We start from the raw sequence: 14,106 nt of genomic DNA, 5'->3' as shown, positions 1-14,106 counted from the left end.
CAAATTACACTACATACGTAGAAAAAAAATGTGTAAGTATTTTACACCGATTAAGACATAGAAGCCAATACTTTTTATTGTTTATTTATTAATGAAATATTCAAATTACACTACATACATAGAAAAATACGTGGAAGTATTTTACACTGATTAAAACATAGAAGCCGTTACTTTTTATTGTTTATTTATTAATGAAATGTTCAAATTACACTACATACGTAGGAAAAAACGTGGAAGTATTTTATACCGATTAAAACATAGAAGCCGTTACTTTTTATTGTTTATTTATTAATGAAATGTTCAAATTACACTACATACGTCGAAAAAAAGTCGATGTATTTTACCCCGATTAAAACATATAAGTCGTTACTTTTTATTGTTCGTTTATTATTCAAGTTATAGGTAAGGGCGTGGTAGTCGTCACAACAAGAAAAATAATGACAACGTACATTGTTCTTTTATAGTTCATTAAAAATTTTACAACAAATTAAGTATCTCATATTTTTGCCATCTGCACAAAATAAATACTTTTCCTTCCATGCTCCTTAAAATTACGTTTTTACTTACTGTCTGTTTTCGAAAAGACATCGAAACATATTTTATGCTCGACCATGCCGAAATGTAGTAATTATACACCTGGTAGCTGTCCTTTAATGCATGTCATTAAAGTACACCTATTCATTAAAGTTCAGGTTTTCGATTTTTCTCGGATATGCAATCGAAAGACAACGAGGGAAATGTCACGGAGGCTGGAAATCCAATACTTTCGCAGAAGGTTATGTTCTGTTACTATAATAATTAGCGTTAATTGTAAATAATATTCAAATAAATTCCATTTGTCGTCTCGTTTTTCAATTCTATATCAATATCCAGGCAATACCAAAATTAGTTCATGTTATTCTCTACATCAAGGTCAATGACATTATTGTTCCTCGGAAAAAATCAATACTTTCGCGTCTGCGCACATCTCACACGAGCTATGCACAAGGTCATTTCTGATCTTGAGTCAAACAAATAAAATGATATTCTGAATAATTTCAAGTTAGAAATATGGTCGAGCATAAAACGTCGTATGAAACTTGCCTCTAATGGTAATTAAGACCCTCGTATGAATATTTTGAAACTCGCTTGCGCTCGTTTCATAAACAAACATACTTACGTCTTAATTACTATCATTATAGGTTCGTTGCATAATGTACTAATCCTACACACTTCTAAAATTACATGCGTACGTCCCCTGCTCATAAATGTCTTTACTTATATCAAAGTGATGGCTGTAAACAGAGGGTGGGGGTATGATGTCATGGTTACGCTTGAGTGGATACAGCGGCATGTGTGGCGACACAGCTTTCGGCGATCACTGCCCTGATGATTGGATGAGTTGTATATTTTTACTCTCTGACAGCTGTCTGGTTCTCATCTGTGAGCATTTCAGAATATGGTATGACACGCATTGCTATTTACACTTTCAGTTCACTCAGTGTGGCGCAAAATGTACCAGATTTACAATATTTAGTACAAAATGCAATGACTTCTGTTTTTAATTGTTTGTACTTACAGTAGAACCTCGATAAGACGCGCCCGCTTTTTACACTATCCCGTGTAATACGCTTTTTTTTGTCCAGTCCCTGCACATTTCATATATAACTTTACTTACTTACTTCATCCCTCTTAGCTCCAAATATTTTCCTAAGAACCTTATTCTCAAACACCCTTAATCTCTGTTCCTCTCTCGATGCGAGAGTCCAAGTTTCACAGCCATACAGAACAACCGGTAATATAACTGTTTTATAAATTCTAACTTTCAGATATTTTGACAGCAGACTAGATGACAAAAGCTTCTCAACCGAATAATAACAGGCATTTCCCATATTTATTATGCATTTAATTTCCTCCCAAGTGTCATTTATCTTTGTTACTGTTGCTCCATGATATTTGAATTTTTCCACCTCTTCGAAGGATAAATCTCCAATTTTTATAGTTCCATTTCGTGCAATATTCTGGTCACGAGACATAATCATATACTTAGTCTTTTCGGGATTTACTTCCAACCCTATCGCTTTACTTGCTTCAAGTAGAATTTCCGTGTTTTCCCTAATCGTTTGTGGATTTTCTCCTAACATAATCACGTCATCCGCATATACAAGAAGCTGATGCAACCCGTTCAGTTCCAAATCCTCTCTGTTATCCTGAACTTTCCTAATGGCATATTCTAGAGCGAAGTTAAAAAGTAAAGGTGGTAGTGCATCTCCCTGCTTTAGCCCGCAGTGAATTGGAAAAGCATCAGATAGAAACTGACCTATACGGACTCTGCTGTAAGTTTCACTAAGACACATTTTAATTAATCGAACTAGTTTCTTGGGAATACCAAATTCAATAAGAATATTAAATAAAACTTCTCTCTTAACCGAGTCGTACGCCTCCTTGAAATCTATGAATAACTGATGTACTGTACCCTTATACTCCCATTTTTTCTCCATTATCTGTCGAATACAAAAAATCTGATCAATAGTCGATCTGTTACGCCTAAAACCACACTGATGATCCCGAATGATTTCATCTATATATGGAGTTAATCTTCTCAAAAGGATAATCCAAAAAATTTTATACGACGTCAACAAAAGTGATATTCCTCGAAAGTTACTACAGTTAGTCTTGTCCCCCTTCTTAAAAATAGGTACGATTATGGACTCCTTTCGTTGTTCTGGTACAATTGCCTGTTCCCAAATTGCAAGTACAAGTTTATAAATTTCGTTAGATAATGCCCTTCCACCCTCTTGTATTAACTCTGCTGGAATTTTATCAATACCTGGAGACTTGTACTTTTGCATATCTTTTCATATATAACGCCTTTATAAAATGCCCCGTTTGTTGCACTCAAGTCCCGCATAATACGCTGTTTTTGTGGAATATTTTCGATGTAATTTTCAGCAATGTACTGTAACAGCAATGCAACATCTTGGCCACTGAACTCACTGGTGCCATTAACCTGAAAAGTATTGGTATTCGACCCTTTACCTGCGCATTTAAACCTTCATACTTCATACCTTAGTATACCCCACCCTCTTGTTACGCTCTCTTATTCGACTCCTTACCTGCGTGGTTAAAGCCTACATACAGTTACAATACCTCACCCTCTTGCTAACCCTCTCTCTCAAACAACATTCCTCACTTGGCCGTAATAAAATTCTGGAAATTTTTGCTGGGCAGTTTGTTGTCCTTTAGTGTATTGAAGTGTCTGTGAATGTGATTACAATGAGTGTTAAACGAAAAGCACTTTCTGTGTTTGAAAAATTCGAAATCTTACGAAAGTACGATGAGAACAGTATTCTTACTCAGAAACAACTCTCTGATTCATTAGGAATCCCACTATCGATATTAAGAATGATAATAAAAAATCGCGACTCAATCACTACAGCTGTGACGTCGTCGGGAGGATATAAACGCAGGAAACTGAAGTGTGGTAAACATGAGGACTTGGAGAACTCGCACACGGCAAACAACTACAAATGACTTTTTTTTCCGAAAGAATTAAGTACAGTACATATTGTAAATGTCTTTGACGTACAGTACAGTAATTACATAATGGGGTAATACTATATTACCTTTCATGGATCATGTATTTCAATGAAGAAAAATGCTAATAGATACTGTATGTAAGTCAAAATTAGTATACCCGCCTAATTCGCGGTTTACACCCGGTCCCTTGAACAGCATCTTATCAGGGTTTTACTGTATTTCCATATCATGTTTTTGCCGACAATTCCTATTTTGTATACTGCATTCGGTGGGATTTGTATTCAAATCTGTGGATTGTATAAACTACCATGCATTGCTGTTGATTTAGTATTGTGTCTGTTTTACTTATTCTTCTCCTACAGGAAGAGTTTTGTGAGTCAGATCAAGTGAAGGAGGAGGTCAAACTGGAAGTAACAACAGAAGAAAATGACGTTTTACCCGACAGGTTAGTGAAATATATCAATCTTATTTCGGTTTTCGTTTCAATGCTTTATTTAAATCATGACAAAGTGAATATGCCTGCAGTTTCAACGTGATAATTGTTTATATGAAAAGTTTGGTACACCTTTCAAACATGAACAGTAGGAATTATAAAATGTCCTATCACTATCACGAATACCTGACCTATCACTAGTATACAATTACTACAACTACTGGAGCTGATGTTGCTGCTGTCGAAGAAACTACCAAGGTGCTAGATCTACCTTCAGCTTATCACATTTAATTGAAAACAGTTCACAGACATTTTTCCTTTGACCAATGGTATGTATGTATTTATTGACACCTGGTGGCAGTGGTAACTAATTACACCTAATAGTAACAATTAATAATAAACACAGCTACTAAAAAACTATAATTAATAATAATAATAATAATAATAATAATAAAATAATAACAAGGACCATCCTAAATTAAATGAAGCGTGGTCACTTAAAATAACATAAAGTAAATCTAATTTGTATCTTAACCCTTAGTTCGAACTAAGACCCACGAGTGTGACAGGTTCATACCTGCACAAGTACCTTTCGGCACTACACTTATTTCGCTGTCAACTCACTGCACTGATTCTACCTGATTTCACTAACACTTCTAACCATTTCACTGTTCAAATACTTTGCACAGCCACTTCACTGACACAACACACTTCACTTACACAATAGACTTCACTGACACTACACACTTCCTCACTGATACAACACTTCAAATCACAACTACACCCTTTAAGTAGTGTGTATAATATACTACCGTCTATTAGTAATGTCTTTGAGCCTAATTTTAAATACTTTTTTGGTTATATTTAAAAAAAACAAGAAAGAACAGTTGTACAAATTAAAATTGAAATGGAACTCTCTGCATCATAATCCACAGTTAATTCCCGATTTACTACGAAAATCGTCTGTAGCTGCATTTAGATTGGCAACAGACCATGATTGTTTGGCCAAGCACCTGCATAGAATTGGAATATATCAGTCCCCTAACTGCCCATTGTGCAACTCAAACCAAGAAATGGATTCGGAACACTTCAAAATCTGTGCTTCAGTGGCTGGCCATGATAATATCTTTGAAAAATATTGGAGTGCAAGAGGTCAAATGACTTTATTGTCATACGCCTGCCATTAGAAAACAACAACAAATTAAGATTATATATTCACTTCAAAAACATATTTGCTGAGAATCTTATTCTCTTGCAATGCATGCGTTTCCAAGAAGTCGAAAACATTTCTCCCCTACCGATTCAATCTTTTATGTCACGTAACAAAGATGTTTGAACAGTAGAACCACAGTCTAGTGTATACAGTCACGAAGCTCAGTACGTAGTAAATATGCATCCATAGATAGTTTCTAACGTCTAGTATCACTTATATCTCCTCGGTGCAGTCAATGTGAAATAGTAATGGCACAGTCTATTGTTCCTAGCACCCTCACAACTCATGCTTCGTGACTGTATATACTAGACTGTGGAATGAAAGGGGATGAAGGAAGTATTAAAGCAAGTCTCCAGGTCCCATTACTGTTGTTGCTTGCACGCACAAGTCCTGCATACAATGAAGTTTCTAATCCTTTCTCACACTACTCTTTTTGAGTCAATGCACAGTCAATTTATCCTGATCTCTGATAGAAAGTAGAGACAGTCCTTCTGAAATAAGTTGTTTTAAGTTCGTTCCAATCACTTTAGGAGAAGTAGAAGATCTTTTTCCACCATGAACAACGTTCTCTCTCACAGGTGACAGTTGACAACTTAAAAAAGGATCTTGTTGTGACATACAACCAAGGAAAGTGAGTTCCGTATGGGATAGTTTATCAAGTGTATGTCTAGGGTTTGTCTGTTTCCATGAATAATAAATGCTTATTTCACTGCCTATTTTTACCATTTTAGTGCCTATATGCCTGCCTATTTTAACCAAAATAAATGCCGAAATATCCGGGCTCTAGTTATTATATATTTCTTCTTCTTCTGTCTGACAAGTGTTACGCCACATGGCCTGTTATAGTCTCACATAACATTTTAACGCCATCTCTTATATTTCTTAAAATACATTTGTTTAAGGATATAGCTACTCATATCCACCATTTACTTTCTCCTATATTGGTTTGCTTATGAAATATAATGTCCATATTGCTGATTGGTTGTGATTTAGCAATCTTTCCACTAGTGGAACATAATATTGTTAGTGTTGCAGTTACCTCTAATCCTGGAGTTGCAACATTCTGCGAAGATGAAGACCTGCAAACCGACGAGAAGAAAAACCAGGGCGTGGTTCACAAAGTCGACAAGATAATGAGCTGCGATGTGTGTGGAAAGTGTTTTTCGCACAAGGGAAACTTCAATAAGCATTTACGCGTACATACAGGGGAAAAACCATTCAGTTGTGACGTGTGTGGAAAGTGTTTTTCTAATTTAGGCGACTTAAAAATTCATGTACGTATACACACAGGCGAGAAGCCATTCAGTTGTGATGTGTGTGAAAAGAATTTTTCCTGTTTGGGTTATTTAAATAGGCATTTACGCGTACACACCGGCGAAAAACCATTCAGTTGTGACGTGTGTGGAAAATGTTTTCCAGACACTTTGCATCTCAATAGGCATTTACGCGTGCATACAGGCGAAAAGCCGTTCAGTTGTGATGTGTGTGGAAAGGCGTTTTCATGCTCTGCACATCTAGCTAGGCATTCACCTTTGCATACAGGCGAGAAGCCATTCTGTTGTGACGTTTGTGGAAGGCGGTTTCCGGGTATGGAATATCTGAAGAGGCATTCACGCTTACACACCGGGGAAAACCCATTGAATTGTAAAGTTTGTGGTAAACGTTTCTCGTTTGAGGGAAGTCTCAAAAGCCATATACGTGATATTTGTGGGAAGACTTCCGCTGAACCAAGTAGGTTAAAAGCAGAAGAAAGCTTACACGCAGACAAGAAACATTAGTAGCGCAATGACTGGGAAAACCTTTGCTGTTTACAGTCATTTCAAAAGTTTCGCTGGCGAACGGACGCGAGAAATCTTTCACGACCACGCGGAATACGGTACTCTATTAAGGCCCGTTACACACTTGCAGAGTTTTCGTTAGCGAGAAATGTGTTGCGAGAAAGAGGCGAAGCGCCTTCCTCCACACACTTGGCGAGTTCTCGCTATCACAGATCACACCTCGCTATGATCATCTATGCACTGCCTTCATGCAGAAAGCATTTATCTGATTATAGTAATCACTCGTTGGGGGAAATATTATAGGTTAGGTATTTACGTATATTATCGTACTTAAATATATAACCTGTAAGTATATTGTCGTACTTTACAAATTACGTACGAACGCTATGTTGAATCTGAGTATTCAGATGATGAGAAAATGGAGTTACATGAACATATTTTGTTAATGAAAAAAAAAAAAAGGCCTAAAATTAAAGCCAGAAATATCAGAAATTCACATTCTGTCTTACGAACATATTGGCGAGTTTTGGACACTGGTTTTGATTTGAATGATGAGACGTTTAGGCGTTATTTCAGGTTCAATGGACCACAGTTTTTTTTTGCCATTCATGATATGATAGCGACTTCTTTGCTATATCCTGATTAAAATTACGTAAACTGTTAAGACATATAGATACATTATTTCAAATGTTTAATTAATACTATTAAATCTCATCAAAATAAAATATAGCCCTATTTATTTTCAGATAATCTGATATTGGTCTCCAGATTTCTTCTTTAAGTTTCGTGTTTTTATAGTTTTCATTTCGTGTGTCATAAATAGGCCTACGGGTGACATCGTACAAGTTCGATAAGTTTCTGACTGCAATTATCAGCCATCTTTCCTCATTTTCAAATAAAAACAATACAATTCATCGCCACCTGTGATATCTTTTTCTACATTCAATCGTCATAAAGAGTATAATTGTCAAACATCTTTGTTAAATGTGTCAAGAAAATTCGCTGAGCTACCGATTCCAGCGAGAAACTCGCGCGAGATTTTTGCCTCAAGCGAGAATCTCTTCCAGTGTGTGGACGTCCATTTGAATCCATGTTATCAATTTTTTTTATTTTCTCGCAACACATTTCTCGCTCGCGAAAAATCTGCGAGTGTGTTACGGACCTAATGCATGCACGTGTACACATCCAGAAACCATTCAGTTGTGATGTGTGACTAGCAGACATGGAGTATGAGAGCGTTTTGTAGTCAGATTTCTGAACTGTGATAGTTCCGTGAAATCACTGTGACACCTACTATCGATTTTGTCCCTAAGTTATTATCTGTGTTCGGATGGCAAATGTTTCTGATCACGTTCCGAAACTTTCCTTTGTTTATTTCTCTTTTCAAAATAGAATTTATACAGCAGCGCCATATTTTATACCAACAATACTGGAAACTACATGGCATGACCTCTGTTCTCGCGATGTGTGAGACAGTATATTCGTCCAATTTTATTTGCGAAATATCAGGGAAATCATTCGTCGAATATATCGATTGCTTGCCTATTAAAGACATGCTAACAATTACCATTTAATTAGGACGAAGATTATGTTGACCAGTTATGTTGTCGCCCTGGTTGGCTCAGTTGGTATTGCGCTGGCCTTCTATGCCCGAGGTTGCGGGTTCGATCCCGGGCCAGGTTAAATACTAATGGCTCATGTCTGTAGATTTACTGGCGTGTAAAAGAGCTGCGGCACAAAAATTCCGGCACATCGACGACGCTGATATAACCTCGGCAGTTGCGAGAGTCGTTAAATAAAACGTAACATTCAAGTATTGACTTGAAATTGTCTAGACTCTGGAACTGTCACATACGTAGATAAGTCACCATCGCTACGAATTTTATATCACTCAGACATGCGCAGCTGTGATTTTGGAACGACAGTCAGAACCTGTCAGAAGTGACAAAACTTTCATTGCAACAAATTCGCAAGTGTTCATATCACACACCAGCAGTAGTGTGGAACTTTTCTTTGGATCGAGGTCACTTTAAAAAGCACGCAAGTTTACATATCGTAGAGAAGCTCTTTACTACAATCACGCCATCATCCAATTTTTTCTATTTTCTACCTTCCTTTTAGTATCTGCATTTGATACAAATTCTAGATTGCGTTCAAATCGGGAGAACTTCCGAACCAAGGAAGGGGTTTTTTTTTTTCGTTTATTCGCGAGACAGATTCAATTCAATTTGTTATTTGAAAATGTAAATATTTGCCTTAATGTAGTCTACATAATATAGTTGTACATTTATATTTACAATTGCAGTAAATGTAGAATTAATATCAAGCATTTGAACGTAGTTGGTGATTCTGTTATTGTGGTGAGGTATTGTAATTAGCAGGGAAAGGATTTATATGTAAATACATATTTACTTATAAAGCTAATATAATTTATATTTTGCATTATCTTTATGTTTCACAATGTGTAGGGTTGAAAAATCCTACTTTTATTTTCCATATTTTTCCATATTTTAGAGTTTAGTACATATTTTCGTTAATTTCCATATATTTTCCATATTTCATATAAAACAGTCCATATTATATTAGGTTTAACAATAAAACAAAACAAAATTCCATTAACTTTTAAAAATACATTTCAACAATAGAGATTTAAACACATGTTCAGTAATCCCTTTAACATCAGAGTTATTTGAAAATTAGCAGTCCTATCAACAATGGGAAAGTAAGTTACAAAACTGTATTAATTTAATTTAAAATTTTTAACAGACTTCAGTTGTGCAGCTCAACAGTTAAATGCCAGTCAGAGTACACATAGGTTCAGTTTTGTAAATCATACTATAAAGACGGTAAATATGCCAAAAGTACGTCATTCAGTCAATTTAAAATCAAAACTAACAAGTTACATTTCAGAATTTAAAGAAGATGGTTTATCAACTGACAATAAAATATTATTTTGTAATTTGTGTCAGTGTGCAGTATCATCTACACAAAAGTTCCTGGTGCAACAACACATTACAACTAGTAAACATCAGGCCAACAAACAACTAAATTCCAAGCAGAGACAATTGTTTTTAACACAACCAACAACATCGAATGTAAGATCTGAGTTTAACATCGACCTGTGCCGTTCTCTCATCTCTGCTGATATTCCTCTCTACAAACTAAAGAATAAGGTCTTCAGGGAATTCCTTGAAAAATATACTCAACATACAATCCCGGATGAGTCAACACTTAGGAAGACGTATGCTCCATCCATCTACGATGAGACAATACAGAAGATAAGAGATGAAATTAAAGATAGTTCAATTTGGGTTTCCATTGATGAGACTCCCGACAAAGAAGGTAGACTTGTTGGTAATGTAGTTATCGGTTTGTTAAGTGAACAATATTCTGAACGAATTCTTTTACATTGTGATGTTCTAGAAAAGTGCAATAACAAAACTATAGTTAAACTGTTCAACGAAGCTATGGGTATCCTGTGGCCAAAGGGTATTATGTACGATAATGTGTTATTCTTTATTAGCGATGCTGCCCCTTATATGGTCAAAGCTGGACAAGCATTATCTGTTGTATATCCTAAATTGACTCATTTTACTTGTGTGGCGCATGCATTTCATCGTGTGGCAGAAGTGGTCAGAGACAATTTCCCTAAAGTAGATTTGTTGATTTCATCAGTGAAAAAAGTATTTCTCAAAGCTCCCAGTAGAGTTAACGTGTTGAAAGAAATGTACCCTGAAATTCCATTGCCACCAAAGCCAATTTTAACTAGATGGGGTACATGGCTAGAAGCAGTTGAATATTATGCCGAACATATAGACTCTATTAACAATGTTCTCCTTGCATTGGACTCTGAAGATGCAGTCTCAATTGATACTGCGAAAACAGTTACCTGTGACATAAGTGTGAAGAATGACTTAGCTCACATTCAGCATACATTTTCATGCATCATAAAAACGCTCAAAAGTCTCCAAAATAGGCACCTTTCACTATCTGAAAGTTTTGAAATTATAAATAGTACTGTGGAACAACTGAATCGTGGTAGAGGTAAAGTTGCAGATGCAGTAAGAGCTAAGGTGGACACTGTACTTTCAAAAAACCCTGGATATGAAGAACTACAAAAGGTTGTTGCTGTGATGAGTGGTGAATCAACAGTGAAGATTAACTTGGACTTATCCCCAGCAGACATTGTGAAATTGAATTATGTACCAGTTACTTCTTGTGACGTCGAACGCTCTTTTAGTCAGTATAAATCTATCCTCAGAGACAATAGAAGAAGATTCACTTTTCAGCACTTGAAAGAAATGTTTGTAACCTATTGTTATGGTAACAGACAATAAAAATTGTGTTTTGTTGAAACTACATTGGAAGATAAGGTACGTCCATTATATTTTTTGTTTAGTTTGATTAAAATGTACCAATATTTAACGTACATAGTCATTTTTTTATAATTTTAAGTCCATATTTAATTCCATATTTTGGTAAAAATCCATATTTAATTCCATATTTTGGTAAAAATAACTACATATATATTTACATATTTCATATATTTTTAGTCCATATAAATCCGTTCCCTGGTAATTAGCCTATTTTAATCTGTAAGCTGTGTGTTTTTAATTATTTTCGAAGTTGTATTTAAAACTATTAATGTAACTGTTGTTTCAAGGCAGTAGTTTGTGGAGTTCTTCCTTCGATTCTATTTTCGAAATTGGTACTGTCAACAGGTCAACATCTAAAGCAAAATATATTTGTAACTACTGAGAGTGGTTAGTCTCAACTTTAAGAAGACTTCAATTAAATTATAAGTCTCTTCTTGTACTTTAAATCCTAGCATACATTGCGAGTTATTGTGGACTACGAATTCTGTAAACATCGACATAAACCTCATAAACGAAATTAACTATGTAATATGCTCTACATTACTTCTAAATTAAAAATACGTGTCAAACTATATATATGAAAATAACGAGAATTAGACGTAAGTAACAAATGTCTTACCTCTTGTAAGACACGTTTTTACATGCACTAACCCTGACCATATGGATAAATATGTGTTGGGAATGGTAAAGATTAAGTTAATATGAAAGTTAAGTAAAGTTAAGTACTGTTCAAGAAAAAACCAAGTTTATCCACACAATTCGTGTTATACCGGTTATGTAGAAATGAAATGAACCTTATATATTGAATTATAAAGAATTATTCGCCATTGAAATTTATAATTTTTGCCTTAGTCAGAATTTAATTATTTTACATATAATTTAAAATATTATATATATACACTAATGTTTGCCGACGATCAGGTTATTATCGCTAAAACAGAGGATGCTTTACAAAGAGCCATTTATAATTTGCAAATAATCGCCTCTGATTTCAATATGGAAATCTCAAAAGAGAAAACAAAAGTCATGGCATTTTCGGGAGAGAATCCAATTCCAAGTAAGATCATGATAAATAATACTTTAATTGAACGTGTTAATTCCTTTCACTATTTAGGTTATAACCTCTCTTACATCACTGATGAAGATATCTCGAACAAAATATCTAAATTTATAAAAATCACTGGCATAATTAACACCGTCTTCAAATCCTCCCATGTTCACAAACATACAAGGCTAAAGGTATATAAAACACTAGCTCGACCGGTCCTCACTTACGGTAGCGAGGCATGGACAATCAGAAAAGCTGATGAGCAAAGATGACGACAGCGGAAATGAGGTTCATGCGACGAACAGCGGGATGCTCTTTGCTGGAACACCGTAAAAATGTGGACATATTGCAGGAACTCAAAATGGATCCTATAGTTAATTTTGTTCAACAATATCGACTTCAGTGGAAAAAACATGTCGAAAGGATGGATCGCACTAGATGGCCTAAACAGATTCTTACTTATGTACCAAGAGGAAAGAGGAAATTGGGAAGACCACGAAAGCGCTGGCATGAGACCGTAACAGATCCTGTAGGGTCTAATACGTGAGGGATATGATGATATATATACTTTCTTACAATACTGTATTAAAAACTTATATTTAATTGTATCTCGTATAGGAGGTGAGTTTGCCAGATACAAAAGTAATAAGTAGTAAATTATGGTGTACAAACACAAGAAAAAGAAAAAAATTATATATATTGCAATAAAAGGTCAACAGTTAAATAAACTTCAACAATATGAAGCATAGAAATATATGAGGAAAAAACGAAGTGGTCCTACTTAATAACCAGAATATAGTCACTTGTTTGTTACTTAGTCCCTAAGAAACTGTCAAGAACAGTTTGGTTGTACTACTTAAAAGTATGTAGAGTTTCTTTGGATTAAATCTTGAATAATTAATGTGTTATATATTTTAATTACAACTTAACCATCAAAATAACTGAATTCATTCTGGGTAAATATCCTCGGCCAAACCTCACTTCATCTCACCAAAAAATTGTAATCTCAGAATATTTTTGACTAGTTCCTCATCTTGAAGTTTGAGTCGTAATGTAAGATCTATGGAATAGAGTAAATAAAATGAAAATAATCTCAGATGAGATGCTGATTCTCATTCTGATTCAATTAACAAAGAGTAGACTCACTGGCTGAAGAATTTTGATAATTTTTTGTCTGCAGTCATTAGTCTTTCAGATTCAAATCAGTTAAATCTGATTAATTATGTCTCACATTCTGTTTATGATTTCATATGTGAAACTGATACATAATTATGAAATTGCTTTAGTTACTCTCAATGCTTATATAGTAACGAAATATATACTAGACATTTACCTGCTCCTAGAAGACACGAATGTGGAAAATCTGTAGAGAATATAGGCAGGGGCAGGTATTTATGGAGATTAATTTTATCATTTGCTTTTTATATTGGTTTCGGCAGAGATTGTTGGTGATTGATTTGTACTCTTGGCAGAGATTAATGGACATTTTCGAAAATACAGTTATTTTGGAATTTAAGTATTACCTGAGTATGATATTACTTTTCAAATAATTAACATTTATGGTTCGTTGAATTCTGGTAAAGGTGTGGCATGGCCCATATACAAAATTAGTTGGATGGAGACTTTATTGTATTGTATTGTATTTATTAACATTACATGGTATTCATACATTGCCTACACCTAGAATATGGAACAAGTCAAAAAACTTAATACTGTTATAAAGTGCTAATTTATAGTCA

General features: G+C 34.9%; 1 protein-coding gene across 2 annotated transcripts in view; it reads left to right on the top strand.

Moving 5' to 3' along the window:
- Positions 1-14,106, top strand: part of LOC138692027 (zinc finger protein 664-like) — a 105,572-nt gene that overhangs the window by 70,086 nt on the left and 21,380 nt on the right. Inside the window, exons 7-8 of one of the 2 annotated variants that reach the window (XM_069814835.1) lie at positions 3,882-3,964; positions 6,193-9,320. The exons of the other annotated variant lie outside the window; for it this stretch is intronic. The gene's annotated coding sequence lies outside the window, so the exon portion shown is untranslated. Of the gene's footprint in view, positions 1-3,881; positions 3,965-6,192; positions 9,321-14,106 lie in introns of those variants that run through there. 2 annotated transcript variants of the gene reach the window in all.

Source organism: Periplaneta americana, chromosome 16 (genome assembly GCF_040183065.1).
Source record: "Periplaneta americana isolate PAMFEO1 chromosome 16, P.americana_PAMFEO1_priV1, whole genome shotgun sequence".
In the NCBI taxonomy this organism is placed as follows: Eukaryota; Metazoa; Arthropoda; class Insecta; order Blattodea; family Blattidae; genus Periplaneta; species Periplaneta americana.
Note: the sequence above shows the minus strand (reverse complement) of the source record. Positions and strands in the feature narration are given on the sequence as shown.